The 17,435-nt window shown below is 40.2% G+C and overlaps 1 protein-coding gene across 12 annotated transcripts in view; it reads right to left on the bottom strand.

Moving 5' to 3' along the window:
• The window catches only part of MBD5 (methyl-CpG binding domain protein 5), a 171,709-nt gene that overhangs the window by 94,260 nt on the left and 60,014 nt on the right, over positions 1-17,435 (bottom strand). The window lies entirely within an intron of this gene.

The raw sequence follows: 17,435 nt of genomic DNA, 5'->3' as shown, positions 1-17,435 counted from the left end.
TTTAATATAGAGATAACTGTGAAACTGATGAGAACCGAGATGATAAACAAATACTTTTAGTTCTGTAAAACACCAATCTGTCTTTTCCCCTCCTTTTTTTCCTAAACAAATGTTGTTAGAGGTACAAAAGAATGAACTAGTAAAAAATGTATGTCGTCATTACTACTGTAAACTAACAAATAACTGAATTTCTTTCTGTAGTTGTCTCTACCTGAGACACAGTGGTCCTTCAAAAGGTGTGTAAGAGCCAGCTATCAGTACAAGACCCGTTCTAATGAGGAGAGGACGATGTTAATCCATTTTCTTCTTGATTTCCATGGCTAACGTAAAGCCTTAACATACAAAATACAAATACCCCAAAGTGAACACATTTGATAAAATAACCCCAAGAGGAGAGAGAAACAATCCTCTTCCCACCCCAGGGGTCCCCACCAGACCAGCTGCAAACTCAGATGCCATCCACTGACAGAAAGATCCACGACAAAACTTGGCAATAGTCATACACCTTTTTTTTTTTTTTTAAGGAAAAAAAGTTTCACTACCCAGCAGATACCAAGCTGCCTGCTGAAGGCCGCCTCCTTCACCATCAAGGAATATTCATCATTGCGCTTCCTCTAACTAGTTCTTTCAAACTGACGTTGCTAGTAATTAGTACTACTAATTGTCCTTTTTTTAAGGAAAAAAAAAAAATCTTTTTCTTTTGATAGGAATGTTGTTTCCAGTATCAGCAAGTGCACACAGGCCCCTTTTCTTTCCCACACATGAAAAGAAAGAATCTGTACATGGCTTCATTTGTTTCTTGCATCACGTCCTGACATCGGAAACTAATAAAAGGAATTCGACAGCAGGGTCAGTAGTCCTAGATTACAACTTTTAACCTCTCCTGTACTTCGTAATGTATACGACTTGCAGAAACAGAGTCTCAAAAGCATATTTACAAATTGCCTAAAAGCCAATAACAAACCTTATATACATTTTCTTTACATTATTGTACATTCTTTTTGTAACACTTGACACGGGTGAGGCACAGGACGCCCAAACGCTGCCCTGAAGACAGCCGAAGCAGTCCTTCCTCCTGCCCAGCTTTCCTGCCGTCCCTCCAGCTGCTCGTCTGCTTCCATCGTGCTGGAACTCTGCTTTCACAGATAAGGCCTAACTGAACCCACCAGTTATGATTCAGATTATTTTATCTAAAAATATTTGTGTTGACACCAAGATTCTAAGCTTTTCCATTCCTCTAAGAACACGGCGTAAGCAGCTGAAGCACTGTACAAATATTTGAATAAATATACCAACAGCGTAAGAAGCAGAAGAAAAGGACTTTAAGATTAAACTGTTATCCAAAGCCTCAAACTCTTTAGGAAAGAAGAAATTTAATGCAGCAAGCACACCAACAGTTTATATTTTTGCCTCATGATACTTTATCATCACATAATAAAGCATCTTCTTTTAGACATGATATTATGCCATTGTTTAAAATTAAATCCTCCAAAAAGAAAATAACATAAACTTTTCTAAACTATGTTATTTCTTATTTAAAAATTCTTGGCACAATTCTCCATAACTGGCAAATCTTGATTATTTCCAACTCTCTTGTAGGCCAAATGCTGCCACTGCAGGAGGACTCAATGACTGGCGTCCAGCACAGACTCTTTGCATCAATTTTCTTCTGGTCTGGACTCAGGCTACAACCAATGCTGGTGGCAGAGAAATCTGTTTTCTCCTAAATCTGAAATATTACGTTGTACACCTGAAGTTCACATAGAAAGGAATCACCCCACGCAGGTACATGAACACCACCACATATAACTGGGGTTTTTTTGTTGTTACTGCTCAGGTACAAGATAGTTGGAAACTCTTAAAGAAGCTGAGAAAATAAAGAAGAAAAAAAAAAAAAAAGAAAGCTTGTTGCTTCACAGTCCTCTCATCGCTAACCTTTTTAAAGAGGAATTACCTTAAGGAAGGTCAGGGAATAGCTTTCACCACCACTGAGTGCAGAACCAATGGTTTTAACATGTTGAATTTTACTCTTTGCTTATTTAGTGATGTGACCAACCTCATCACCGTAGCACTCACACTTTCCATATTCTTTGCTTCTATCATCCCTCTACGGCTAGAGGGTGTTATCTCCCAGTACAGTGATAACCAATGTCCTCATGCACACAGATTTCATTACTTAATATCTCCGCAGCGCCTTACAAGGTGTTAAATGTTGTCATGCTACAGAAAAGCCTGGACAGCGTCTACTACAGCAAGCGTCCCGCCTGCAACTGGAAAGGCTGAGAAAGTTCCAAGTAAATTTACACAGCGAAGGAATTTCATTTCACTACCCAGCAGATACCAAGCTGCCTGCTGAAGGCCGCCTCCTTCACCATTGAGGAATATTCATCATTGCGTTTCCTCTAACTAGTTCTTTCAAACTGACGTTGCTACTAATTAGTAGTACTAATTGTCCAATTCATTCATAAAGTATCAGGATGGTATTTTAATAATCCCCTGACACAGGACTCCTAAAGCAGAATTCAGTTTCTGGAATTCTAATTCTATTCTTGCTAAGGTTAATAGATGGTTTCCCACTGAGTTTAATCTAATTCACATTGGATCACTACTGAGTCTATATTTATATAAAATGCCCTACTATTTGAATCTGTTTGATCATTTAAAAAATATCTATCTTATTTATTCATAGATAGAGATCAAAGTTCTCTAAAAATTTAGCCTAGGATCGAACGATTTTTCAGAAAGCTTCGATAGATTTTATGATGCCTGTTTTTAAAGTACTTCTAAATACCATGGTACTAAATCATCAAACATTCCTCTGATTTTTAGAAATATATATCACCTGCTGCAAGTAGCATTAAGGCCAAACAGACACGTGAAATAATATTAAGCTGCTTTAACGACAAATGTACCAAATGTCATCGGGGAAAAAAAAAGTACCCATCCTCTTAAAAGGCTAATAAAACTCACTGTTTTGTTGCAAGGTTTTCTGAAGCCTTATGAGTTTGTGAAAAGGCCAGAGATGAGAAAAATGCCTTAGACAACAGTTAATATATAAACATACCTAAGACCTCACGATGTCTTCATGTATTTATTAATTTGGAAGCTTTATGGTCATCTTGGACAATTATTGATACATACATCATGGTTTGCTCTGGCCACTGCTGTGATCATAAAAATAATTATCCTTGCTGTAGAATTTCACAGAGCCACATTTTCCCTGAAACCACATTTTGAACACCAATCCGTACTGAAATCTAAAAATATTAGTGTCTATGTAATATTTTATATAAATATACAATATGCACATTATATAATTATATAAAATAAAAAAAATCCTAATCCAAGAATCAAATAAAAAGGCACAGACAGCTGGTAAGAGGAAAACATGATTTTAATCTCGTTATTACTACAGCAAAAATTTTTACCTTTTTACCCACAGAACGGTGATTTGACAACAGCCTACGACTACAGTGCACAGGAACGTCCTAAGATCATAGAAGTGCAAACTCTGGACTGCCCTCAGAACGGCTTCTGCAGAGCAGGTCAGCAGTCAGCACTGCAAACCCTTTCTGCCTCGACTCGGAGAACGTCGTGCCAGACAGGCCACAGAACCCACGCTCTCGAGCACGTGGTGAAGGGATGTCTAGGGAACTCATCGAGCTTGGTGGGTACACCTCAGCTCCTCTAGTTCGTTTCTGGCGTAGAAGTAAAGCACAAATCCTCTTGCATGTCTCCTCCTTCCCCCCTGGCAGAAGTAGCTGTGATGCCTTCAGGGCTTTTGCTGGAAAGCTGGTTCCTGCACTCTCTCACCAACAATTCCTCTCGCTCCTCCACCTTTTCCTCTTCTCACCACACTTTTGCTCTTGGATCTAATCCCCCACACATAGCAAGTAGACAACTTGCCCTTAATACAGTCCTGAAACTATTCCTCATCTCCTGCTCCTTGTTAACGGTTGGACTTGATGATCTTCAAAGGTCTTTTCCAACCTAAACGATTCTGTAATGCTGTTTCTATGCTGAAGTCCTCTCCTAAACATGGCAACACATCTCACCCTGATGCCAGCTGAACTTACTCTCTCTCGCTACTCATCCCCCACATATGGTTCTCCATTTCTTTAGTGTCTCTCTGTGGAGTCTCATCAGGAGAAAACTTGTCCCAGTGTATTTCCTCAGCCCTCACCTAGGTTAGAGAAGAAGCATAATAAGGAAAGCACCCACCTTCCTCCAAGGAGGCTGCTGCTGATGTTAGAGCTGACTAGACAGAGCCGCGGCTGGCAAAGAACGTCACTGATGGGTACAGTCATAGGATAGTTTAAGCAAGTGATGGATATGGAAGCATTTCTAGTCACCTAAGACTTTTCCAGTTAAAAACGTAAAAATAGACAAATACCTAAGCTGGTAGTTTGTGCATGTAAAGCAAGGATGAGGACAGTTCTAGTCCACACCTATTCCCTGCTTCCTTCCAGGCTGGTACTAAGGAACTGTTCTCCGCAGAAGCAGGCTGGACCTCAGCAGTCCCCCTGCCTTCCCGTGGCCAGCAGCACACCCATCTCCCCGCCAACATGAAGAACCCCCTCCCTAGAGGTAAGATTTCAGGTACATGAGAGAGGATTTCCAAGCAAATGACCAAGCAATCTACAACGGTCTCGCTGGCAGACTTAGCCTGGGTCACTGGTCGGATTTCCTGACGTCACAAAAATCAGGATGACCAAACTCAAGCCTATTTCCTAAAGCAGGATGCCATCCCGCTGTATTCAGTGAGCTGCGAGGTTGTAAGTACTAATGGAAGAGTTTTAGGGAGGTACCAGGTAGGGCTGCCTTGGGACTTGGGCATCAGGGGTATTTTCTGTCAAACCAGACCATCTTCGCTTTCTGGCAGGCTGTCTCCTTGCAGTGGTTTGTAATTGGAAAAAAATATAAATCAAATTCGATGATTGCAGTATTAGCTACAGCTGACATAGACAAAGCATTACATTAAATATCTCCTACAGCAAGTTGATCGTACCAGTCATCCACCAGCGGTAAGTTAATTAGATTCTGATACTTAGTTCGATATTCCAACAAAGATACTCCAGTGCGCACTCAGCATTTGCAACACTAAAAGAGAGGTGGTGTAAAGCTGCCGGGGAGGCAATAAGAACCTTTGCAGCACCGTTCTTAATCACAGGGAAAAAAACAGGAATTCCCAGACCATCACATAAATGGCTGCTGACACCTTTGCACTCAAAACCAGCTGTCTGACTGGTTTTTAACTTTTTTCGATCTGCAGATCACTACAGATAAAAAGTTTTGTATCTTCCAATTCCTATAATAATGCAGTACTTTGCAGTACAGAATTATGCAGGCTCAAAAGTAATGAGTGGACAGAAGCATGTAACTAGTTTATTGGTCTGGTTTGCACACTTCATTATGCAAAACAGAAGGGATAATTTTTATTTGACAAAATATGTTGGTTTTACTCTGATCAATACACCAACAAGAAAGAACAAGGCGGGTTCCCAAGCTGAAAGTTAAAGGTGCCAACGTGTGCCAAAGTGTCAGCTAGTCAAACTGCAAATGAAAAACCAGAGGAAACATCACATCATTAAAAACTTATAATTTTTCAGAAAAAACTTAATACACAGCATCAGAAATTTACTATCCCTTTGGTTTACTGAGATAACCAAAGAGCTTCTGGGGGAAGAGGATGAAAAAAAAACTAGAAAGAATTGCCTTAGCAACCCCGCCATGAAGACACACTTCCCCTCTCAACACTTCCACAAACCTAGATGCAATTTTTTATCCCACGTCTGCTCTATAAGCAGCATTAGACAAGAAAAAGAGGGGACAGTAAAAACAAGCATTTAAAGTTGTCGAGGCGTTTGACAGTAAATCAATAATAGGAGTAAGTAAACCCCAGATTTTTTACGTTAAATACACAAATATATGTTGAAGGATTAAAGACAGAAAACTATTGCAACAACAACAACAACAAATCCTTTAACAGGATTTAACTCTTTTCTCTAAGTTTGTTATACTCCAAAATCGACAACGTAAATTGAAAATATAAAGTGCGTTAGGTTTCTTGCTTCTAAAATGTTTTTCGGGAAGCAATTCAATGAATGGCCGTATTAATGCTGTCATACTGAGATCAAAAAAAGTGTTTCATGCGTTAGAGCAGCTAACAAATGCATTTTTCTAGCTTCATCTTAGCCAGCTTTTCACATCAGCAGAGCACACAGAGGGAAAGGATCTGAGAACAAGACTTTCAGTAATTGTCAACAGACAACTTGGTTACACGTAAGTTTGGGTTTTTATGACAAGATTTTTTGTAAAATTTTCTCTGCTACCAAAAAACCTCCCTTTCAAGCCAAAGAAGCTTCTAATATGCAATGCAAAAGACTTAAATTGTGTAAGGCTTCCAGTCGTTAACAAGAAGCTAAACACTTCTAATGGCTTTGCAAGTTATCTTAATTTAATAATTAAAAAATGTAAGCGTAATAGCAGTATAGCCTTACAATTTTGTATGGATCTAAGAACAGTGAATTACACAGTGTCAACTGGTCTAATTTAATGGCTGGATTTTTTCCTTCTTCCCAGAAACCACCAGCTAAGTGTCCCAGTTCCTTCATTCTTAGCATGTTTTTACACTATGCGGATTTAGGCTTAATATAAGAGAAAGTTTCTGACCCCTGAAGCCTTTGATTCCTCTTCTGTACTTGCAAACTTCTCTAATTCACAGGTACGGCAGCTGGTAGGAAGGAGTTAACGGGAGCTTCCAGATGACAGAATTCATTTCCCAAAGAGAGTACGAGACATCCGTTCAAGGAGAAAAACTTTAAATTCCTACTGAATTGCGCTAGATTGAAATTGATGGGACAATCAGATCCCCTGGCAACTACTAATCTGGTAGATAAAAAGATTTCTATTCAAACCAAGCACTGAGATACTAACGGTGAGCTGAAGCCTAAGGACCAAAGCTCATCTTCATCTTAATGCAAACTTGCTTTAAATTCGACAGCTGTAAGAGTACACTTCCCAAATTTTTGGAAGCAATGCTGAGTGGCCTTGGTCTGACACCTAACAAGCCTGACACGCTAGGTCCAACTATTTGGACTGCCTGATCTGCCACCTGCCTGCCCCCATGGTTAAAAGTAATTGCATACACAATGAATTTGATTAGATTTAAAAAATATCTTTCAGGGGGTGGCAGTACGTAGCTATGCCAATGGAGAAACTTCCGGTCAGCTTTTTTTGAACATGTGAATGTGGAAACATGTGGCAAACACACCTAAACAAAAGTCAGGACCTAAAATAACCATGTAAAATTCTACTTCCACCCTCACTTTGGATTAACAAGATGATCAACAAGTGTGATGAACAGGACCTTCGCTTGAGGAACTAAAGACTTGCAGTCTCATCTTAGTGTAAGAGGATGCCAACAAAACATAGTCATACATAAAGACACAAAATTAAGCTACTACCTAAAATGGCAATGTGCACTAGTGCACTAGGAAATACCTATTCTAGCTACTGCTCAGCTTCAGAGAACAGATGGAAACATTTAAAGTTTGGGCAACGAGAATTATTTCTTAATAATGCAATAACTTCTTAATAATATCAAGATAGCCTGAAGAACAGACAAGAATGCCTTTAATTCTCAGTGAACCGAGATCTGTGCCACCTAATGTTTAGTTTAGGTTAAACTAGTTAGCTAGTTTAACACCCCAATCGTTAGGGATAAGATTTTAAACAGCTGAAAGAGTTTTCTGCTCTATGGCGTCATCCAAAGTTTCTAGTAGCCTCATAATATATTAAATGGGGACTACGTCAGTATACTCTTCTTGACATTCTGCGTTAGCAGGTACAAATAACGGCGTTCAAGTCTTTCCTCAACTCCAGTAGCTACAATCTTTTTGAGGGTTATGTTCTTGAATACTTCTAGTAACGTGTATCTCCCCTAAAGTTTTGGTGCTAGAGAAAGTGACTCAAACACCAAACAAGGGCCTCAGAGGAGATTTAGAAAGAAAGCCTGATGTCCTTTCAAAGACCCAACACAAGGACTATTAAAATCAGCCTCCAAATGCGTTGGTATAGTATGAAATGCCTAACCAAGCCATGATACAGAATATGAACATTACTAAAAAAGTTGTAACGCTATGAAAGTTCACGTAGGTAATAGTTAGCTGCTACTAAGTGAAATTACTGAATTAGTAATTTTTAAGTAGGGTTCCAAATAGTCAACACAAACCAGATACAGCCTTCTGAATTATTTATTTCTTGAACTATAAACATGTCCTCTGCTAAACTACCAAAATTAAGAATCTACTCATGCAGCTAGATCCTCATCTTGCATACCAGGGCTTCGCTACAAAGCAGTGTAAATTTACTCAAGGTAAGAATTTACCCTAAAACATACACGAAACTGTAGTAAATGGAAACAGTCAAATCATCTGTCTATAACTGCTGTAGGTCAGCCCAACTAAGCACACTACGGTAAATACAGTAGGGTAAAAAAAGCTTGTACTTCAGCACCTTCAAGTATTTTAGGCAGCAGATAAAAACGAGCAGTTTAAAACAAGGTTTTTCTTTAAATAGACTCTTTGGTTTATTCTTCCAAAGAAACCTTAAATACAGAAAATATGAATTGACCTGCATAGAAATAATACCGTACCCTAACACTCTCAAATTACCATCAAGAACTATTGTTATACCCATGTACCAAAATATTTATATCAGTATTTCTTCCCACTTGATGTAACCAAGTCATTTTGCGGCAGAGTTAATTTGACTGCACAGAGTAAACTATCCTTTCTGCTTTATCAATTTTATTCAGTGTCTTTGTCCAAATACAAATCCCACAGCAAACTCTAAATTTGTTGCAGTCGTACACTGAACGGCAGCCTGGGCCCTTGCAGCACAGGTCGCAAAGATGAAAACATTAAATTTATATACAGGAATTAAAGAGCACAAGTCTTTCAAAGCAGTCAGATTTCACATTGGTTTTCTAAACTCATCGAACCGTGCAGTCCTGAACTTCACTAATTGCAGACTATTTAGCATCTCTGTATAAATTTTGCCAGTATATTTGATAGAAATGTGTTTTTGTAGCATGCTTTCCAGATGCCATTTATGAGTAGAGAAGACTAACTTGTAAAACCAATAAAAAGGAAAATAAGTTTATTTTACTCTCCGCTTTCAAATTTTTGTGCCATCAGCAATAGAAGACGACTTGGAGACTGCTATGTATGCAACTAGGTGTGAAGAGTCATAGCGAGAAGTAGATCCAACACACCTTCAGAGCAAAGATTTTCTCTGCCCAAAATGACTACAGACACAGGCAGGGACTGTCACACTATAAAGATAGTTTGAGATACAGTGGTTTTTGGAAGCTAAGGTAAACCAAAAAGCTGAAGAGGTAGAATTTTTATTTTTTTTTTTATTTCCCACTGTTACAGAGTAGCACTTTTAAAAAACTTAATCCATGAAGCTTTTTGGAACTAAAGCAAGATAATTTAACACATTACGCTACTCTGGAGTTTAGGTCACACATACTGACATCATGTTTTGCATGAATTTTGAATATCCTTAGCATTATGTTATTTGACATTCATGGAATCACCTCAGGTTAAGCCAAATGGCGATACATTGCATCAGGTTGTATTTTAGTAACTGCAACGCTGCAAGCTTAGCAAGCAATTCAGGATTTCAGGTATTTTGTATTATTGCAAAGGCACTATCTGTACATTTATATACAGTAATTGTTATATCAATTGAAAAGTTATTCGTTGATCTACAGGCATAGCACTTAAGCACAATTATCAACTTTCAAGCCTATCAATTTGATTTTTTCCTTTCTTTTTTCTTCTTAGCTGGCATTAGCACAAGAAGTTCTGGCATAGATTGTTTTCAGCTTGCACACATTTAAAACCAGCGTTGATTTCCTGGGACAGCTGATTTAAAATTGCTATGTTCCCTTTAATTGAGCAAGATTTACATGATGGTCATAAAGATTTCTTGTACTATTAACCATTTGATTTCCAGCACCCTAGAGCAAGGCTCATTTTCTCTTCCCACCATATACTAAAGTGACTTTCTCTGTCCCTCTCTGTCACTGAAAAGTGCATCAGGACTTCCTAGAGGTGGTGTGCCTCCTCTCCCCTTGGTCCCATATACACCATAAGCACGGATACCCCAGGATTTCTCCGTGGCAAAGCACAATGTCTTTGTCGGTGACATGGACAGGGGGATCGAGTGCACCCTCAGCAAGTTTGCCAACAACACCAAGCTGTATGGTGTAGTCGATGCACTTGGAGGGAAGGGATGCCATCCAGAAGGACCTTGACAGGCTTGAGAGGTGGGCCCGTGCAAACCTCATGAAGTTCAAGGCCAAGTGCAAGGTCCTGCACATGGGTCAGGGCAACCCCAAGCGCAAATACAGGTTGGGTGGAGAATGGATTGAGAGCAGCCTTGAGGAGAAGGACTTAGGGGTGTTGGTTGATGAAAAGCTCAACATGACCTGACAAAGTGCACTCACAGCCCAGAAAGCCAACCGTATCCTGGGCTGCATCAAAAGAAGCATGACCAGCAGGTCGAGGGAGGTGATTCTCCCCCTCTACCGCACTCTCCTGAGACCCCACCTGGAGTACTGCGTCCAGCTCTGGGGCCCCCAACATAAGAAGGACATGGAGCTGTTGGAGCGAGTCCACAGGAGGGTCACCAAGATGATCAGAGGGCTGGAGCACCTCTCCTATGAAGACAGGCTGAGAGCTGGGGTTGTTCAGCCTGAAGAAGAGAAGGCTGCAGGGAGACCTTATAGCAGCCTGCCAGTACCTGAAGGGGCCTACAGGAAATCTGGAGAGGGACTTTTACAAGGGCATGTAGTGATAGGACCAGGGGTAATGGCTTTAAACTGAAAGAGGGGAGATTTAGATTAGATATAAGGAAGAAATTCTTCCCTCTGAGGGTTGTGAGGCACTGGAACAGGTTGCCCAGAGAAGCTGTGGATGCCCCATCCCTGGAAGTGTCCAAGGCCAGGTTGGATGGGGCTTTGAGCAACCTGGTCTGGTGGAAGGTGTCCCTGCCCATGGCAGGGGGATTGGAACTAGATGATCTTTAAGGTCCCTTCCAACCCAAACGATTCTATGATTTTTGGGGCCTGACCAGACAGCCATCTATCAGCTTCCTGTACTGGAAAGTACACAAGATTTCAAAACCCCTTTCACTTCTGCAGGCTCCGGAGTGTGGCAGCTCAGAGCTCTCAGACCACTGCTCAGGTCTGAGCCTTTACAACGTAGCCCTCTCCTCTCAAAAGCTGATGAGTGCTTTCTGCCACCAGCACCCTGGAGTGAAGTTAAAGTAAAGTGGAGAGAGCTGCCCAGGGAAGTGGTTGAGTCCCCATCCCTGGAGGTGTTTGAAAGACGTGTAGATGTGGCACTTAGGGACATGGTTTAGTGGTGGACTTGGCAGTGTTAGGTTTACGGCTGGACTCGATGATCTTAAAGGTCTTTTCCAACCTAAATGATTCTATGAGGTGCTGATCAAATTTATGGCTGAGGCCAAATGATCTGCATCCCTGCCCAACCAAAAACCTAGCCAAAGAACAGTGATTTAAAAATACTGTTCATAGAAAATGATGAGAGAGGAAGAAAGAAAGAAAAGCATGTGAACCTATGGGAGAGAACTGTGAGTACTCTACAAAGATATGCACATATTTTGGATATGAGAGGGACCAGCTTTTTGTCCTGTTAAACCACAGATGCCTGCTGCACCCAAGATCATCTCTGCAGATCCGTAAACATGGGATACAAGGACTCACTCCACTCTCCCATCCCCTAAAGATATCTCTCCTTCACTGCTCTCCCTGAGGATGGACTATTTCCCAGCAGTTTCATACACTTCAGAGCACACAGAAAGCCATGGGACTGCATCGAGGACATACTAGCTGCTCTTTGCAGGTCTGTGCAACCTCAGATGCTTAATGCTGTTTAGCAGGGGTGTTTTTGTTTTCTAATTATCAACTCATACATTCTCTGAATGTCCTTTTGTTTTATTAAGTAGTTATTATATTTTTGGATTTAATAAAGTGCCAGCCCTAAATTACTCTAGGTGTAGTTTTTGTTTTTCAGAAGGGACAAAAAGGAACAGGCATCTGATTTATTTGTGTTATCTGCTGGTTTGAACAGTGATGCTAAATATTTTCTTCCTTTTTTTTTTGTGCAAAAAATGACACCGCTGTTCAGGTGCGTGCTAACAGTTACCAGATAGCTTTCTGGAATGTTGATTTTATTTCAACAGAAACATGTTAAGCATAAATAGTTTACAAAATGAAAAAGCAGGATGAAATTATGAAAGCAACAAGAACTGACAGCATATGATGCTAAGGCAAAATATTTTGTAAGTGCCTATGTAACATATCAGACTTCTCTGTGCTCCTTACTAAGGCTCATTGCATCTCCTCCTGCTCTCCCTGCTGCCAGCCCCACCTCCCTTAGCATAGGAAACAACTCCTCAAACTGTGCAAAATGACCTGAAAGTCTATTACTTCTAACTTAATCATCAGTAATTACCTTTAGCGTCACATATTTTATGCAGAACTCACCATGTGCTGTTACCACTGGGCAGGTATCGCTCCGAGTCCTGCAGCCCAGGTGTGACGCTTCCTCCTGCCTCTCCAGTCGTCCCGTGCACGACCTATGGATACCCAACTGTTGAGGTACCCTACCTTTAATGGGGTGACGTTATCAGCTATTCCGCTTCTTTCTGGTAGCATTCTTTGAAATGCTGCAAAACCTGGTATTTTTTAAACACCTAAGGAGTACAAGTTTTCCCAAACTGATTTACTCAGTTTTGTCTCCTCCTGGATACACAGCAATCCATTTGCACAATGGAAACGTGCAGTTTCTGTCAAAAGCCTCGGCATAATCTGGGACTTGAAGCATTGAGAACCACTGCCCATGCCACGCAAGCGTCATTAACAAAAGCGCTAGCTGTTGATGTCCTACTATCAAATGCTATACGCAACACCACGCTAGTGAAACATCCAAACAGTACTTCACACAGAATGGAAACCTTCTCCTAGTGAGTCATCAGGAGGTTGGTTTTTTTTTTTTTTCACCAATAAGGATCAGAGTAAATTAACAGGCATGCAGGCAAGCTCTCCTCCTGCATCCCAAATCTCTAAAGCCATTTTTGGACTTGTATGCATGAACCACTGAAAAAACAACAGATGAAGTGACAGTTTGGTTCCTGAAAAGGACTGGCCAAAGGCCTTAAATCTTGTATTCCTGTCAAAATACATCCAAAGATATCATATGTGAAATCTATCAAAAGCTGAGTGTTAAAAAACTAAATCAACCTAATTAGGTAGACAGCTAGCCCTACCATTCTTTATTAAGTATTATGAAATGTCAAAAGTAAAAAGCATACAAGCTCTAAAGATCAGCAACATTTGCATTTGAAACTACACCAAGACCATGTATTTGGGGGTGAGGCGAGTGAAAATTAGATAAAATGCAAGTTCTAATGTTCAAAGACTGCCTTGAAGGTGTAGGACGTTTTTAGCTATTTTAGCATATTTTCTTTAGAAGCACACATTAGGTTTCTGTTTTTATTGTCCTCTTTTGTTTCCAAGTCTTGAAAGTATTAACTCAGCGTTCTCTGCTTTGGGCTTTCAGAAATACTTCTGTATTTTGTTTTACTCTCAAGCCTTGAGCTGCAGTGGACAAGGACAAGCTCAGGGCACGCTGCCTCCATGGGGGCAACTCGGAGCAAGGGGAGCAGAACCCACCTGAAAATGTGTGCTTTAAGTACCTAGGGGCAAAGGAGTGTCTGTGCAGTCTTTGAAGATCTCACGTGGGCAACTGCATGGTCAGACACCAACTTCTGGAGAGCTTTTCTTCAGCAGACACAGAGCAGAGAACTTTGAGGAGTACGTGACAAATGCATACAACAGAGATTTGGACAAATCCAGATGTGTCAGAGGTTACTCCACCATTTATATTTGGTGGCCAAACCCTGAATCTAGTAATTTATTGAACTTAAATCACCAAGTTGCAGAAGTTATGGAAAAATCTGCTAAAAAATATTATCCATGTTTTTTTTCTCTAGAAAATCTTCACAATAGAACCTCATTAGAAACATCTTCAATCCTCCTCTAAAATCTTTATTTTTTACCTTTTATTAGAGCAAAAGGATCACGAAAATGAATGACAGAGATGGGCTTCAGCATTCAGACAGCATTCCTTAACGTTGCCCATGAACAGTTTTTAGATGGGACAAAATACTAGATGAGTTCAAGGACAGATAAGAAAAATTTAACTGATATAGGATCTGTAGCCTAGAGCTCATATTACAAAACATGCTGCAAAAATACCTAAATGTGTCAAATCCAGAAGAAGGGCCAGGTATCTCAAATGAGATGCCTATCCAAAATGTAGCAAAGAAACACACTTCAATCAATACAGCACTGCACTTTGTGAACATAACTGAAATGCTTTTTCAGTTCTGCCAGCAATTTCCACGGAGCCAGGACCTAACTCAGACTTCAGTAATCGCATATGAACACTGACCGTATCCTCAAATCTGGCTGCTTTAAAATCACCTTTTAATCATCACTAAATGACCACACTTAGCTCAACGCTAAAACATACAGTTCAACCCTAGATTCATGTTTTATAAATTTCTATTTCTACCTAAACAAATCATTTACTGTTGTGTCAGTCCAGTAGATATTTTGTATGTTTTTTCCCTCCCTTTCAGTGATTACATCCCATTATGGTAAATATTATATGAACTTGAACCTAAGCTAAAACTTACTCTAAGGAACACAGCCCTGCTACTCTAACACATAAGGAAGAACCTATAGTCCCCTGCAACCCCTCCCTGCCTCCCTTCCCTTCAGCCCCCTTGCCAGCGATGCCACCGAGTTCAGTTCCCAGGCTGAGGGGCTAAACTGTTTTTAGCTTCTTATACACTTATTTCTGGATTTAGGAAATGATCATAGAGGAGGAAGTCCTCTATGATCAATTCCTTCTTCCCTTCCAGTCAAAAACATAATCCCCCTGAACTGAACCCAAAAGTCACTTACGGCTTTAGCTGCTCCTCCAAAAGAGCTCAATAACGGGAAAGGACAGACTGTGCCGGTCACAGAGCGCCGAGGGATTCTGCCTAAGTCTGTACCTGGAGTGTAGGCTCTAAATATACAGCAAAGCAATTTTTCCCTACCACAGAATTTTGTGTTTAACTATATATTTGGGGCAGCACTAGCCTTAATAAATGTTTTACCCTCCGAAAAATCTCTAAATTCTATTTAACATTGTTTCTATCAGCAATTTAGGGGATAAAGCAATAAGGCATGTCAGTAGTATAGCTGCAAACTTAGTACGCTATGTATCAATTTTATGCTAGAGAGCCATAGCAAAAGTATGCTAGGCTGTGTTTCTTAGCTCACTGTTTGGCGGATCATTTTCACATAAATGGCTTTCACAAACTTTTCCCAATTGGCAAAATTTTTTCTTTTTGCAAATAGTGCAAGAAAATGCTAAAGCACACGTACAGCTAAGGGAGATGAAGAAAGTATACCACACTCTAACAACAAGCAACAAAACAATTATGAAAGATTTAGTACGTGTAAACAAAGAGAAAATATTTAAGTCCTTCCAGATGAAAGGTAGAGCAGTATTGATTTTATATAAAAAGCTATTTCTTACTCTTAGAGGTAATTAAATATGGAAACATATTCGAGGTGAAATGGTGAGCTCACTATCACTTCCAGGCTTCGAAACAAGATCAGGTAGCTTTCGAATAGGCGAGCTTTAATCCAGGTTCTGCAGAAAGTGATAGCCTGCATGCTGAAGGAAGCCAGAAAATAGTCACTGTGGTCTCTTCTGGCCTTTGGGTTTTTAAATTCCTTTACACCCCCCCCCCCCCCCCAAAAAAAAAACCCAAACCAAAAACCCAAAAACAAACCCAAAACCCAAACCAAAACCAAAGACCTGTGTTTGGGAGGAAAATAAGCGGAGTAGATATAAAGATGGAAGACACAACCAAAGAATCTATGTCCAGTTGAAGGCACCGCTCCTATCTTCACTCGAAGATACGCTTTTACAACAAGTATTTCTCATTTGAAAGCATGTTATCATTGATCAGCTGCACTTTACTCTTTTGCAAAAGGACTTAAATATAACTTTGTGCATTAAGCATGCGTTTGTAGATTGTCTTCACTGGGGAAAGAGGCGGCAGCGATGGGAAATGCAGCTTGCCTCTCTTCCCCCTGCTTCCCAAACGAGCACCACCTTTGAACATCTTTGGTGCGGTGTGTGGTCTAGATCTCCGGACCTTGCTGTTTCAGTCTCATCAGCTTGTTCCCTACCCCCTCCCCGCAGCTGCAGCCAGGCTGCTTCATTTGTAATTATAAACCATCTTCTACTATCTCAGATGGAATTTTAGCTTTGCATTCCTGTAGCCCAAATCAAAACTATTCATAAAGAACGTGTGATTTTATATGTTTAGATGGGACCATCGTGATAATCTAGTCTGAGGGCATCGAACCTCGCTCGGAAACATCTGTGTCAAACCAGCGACTTGTCCTCTCCCATGAGCGAGAGGATTTCAAAACACCCTATCTTACAGCTGAATGACAGAGTCCCACACAGTTGTTACACTGGACATTTAACTTATTTTTCTTCTGTTAAACTGGGAATGACAAGCTTTTTGGTAAAATGTACCAGCAGCTCATCCTAAAGCAGTGACCCATTTTGCTGACAAGAACCTAGAAAGGTCTTTCTAACGTCCTAGCAGGGCAAAAAAGCCACCATTTTACAAGATCTTTTGTGCCGCCCAAATGAAACGTCAATAGTCTGCTCACATTGTGAACACAAGGCTCTTCTATTTTTAAGAAAAGGGACTAAAGAAAAATAGGTGTGTTTAGGATGGTCCTCCCACCATCTTCAACAGGTAGGCTAAAAGGTGAATTTGTATTGCCATTTGAAATAGCATGCCTATTTTTAGAGATTTGAAATGTTTTTCAAATTTTCGATCATCAACAAAATCCAATTTAAGAAAAATAATGAAAATCATCATTTTTATGTATGCACTCCTTCTTCGTAATAATTTCCACTGAAAAGATATTAGAAGTCTTTTAAGTAGAAAGCAAACAGACAAAACCAACTGAATTATGGAAACACATTTGGTAGTAACCACCCAATTTTATACCATCACACTGAGGAAGGTGCCCGGCTCAGTTTTTACTCTTCTCAATCTCTGACACTGTAAACCAACTGTTTCTTACAGCATTTCAGGTATGCAGATAAGGTATCAGGGCTATCCACAGTCTTAATATTATTCATGACAGATGGTGAAACCAGCTAACTATTGGTAATGTGGGATTTTTTAAGTAATACCATCTAAATCAGCGATTTGCTAACTTGCTGCACTGGAAGAGATAGGTTTTG

This window comes from Mycteria americana, chromosome 9 (genome assembly GCF_035582795.1).
Source record: "Mycteria americana isolate JAX WOST 10 ecotype Jacksonville Zoo and Gardens chromosome 9, USCA_MyAme_1.0, whole genome shotgun sequence".
NCBI lineage: Eukaryota > Metazoa > Chordata > Aves > Ciconiiformes > Ciconiidae > Mycteria > Mycteria americana.
The sequence above is the reverse complement of the archived record's forward strand: the minus strand, read 5'-3'. Positions and strand labels throughout refer to the sequence as shown.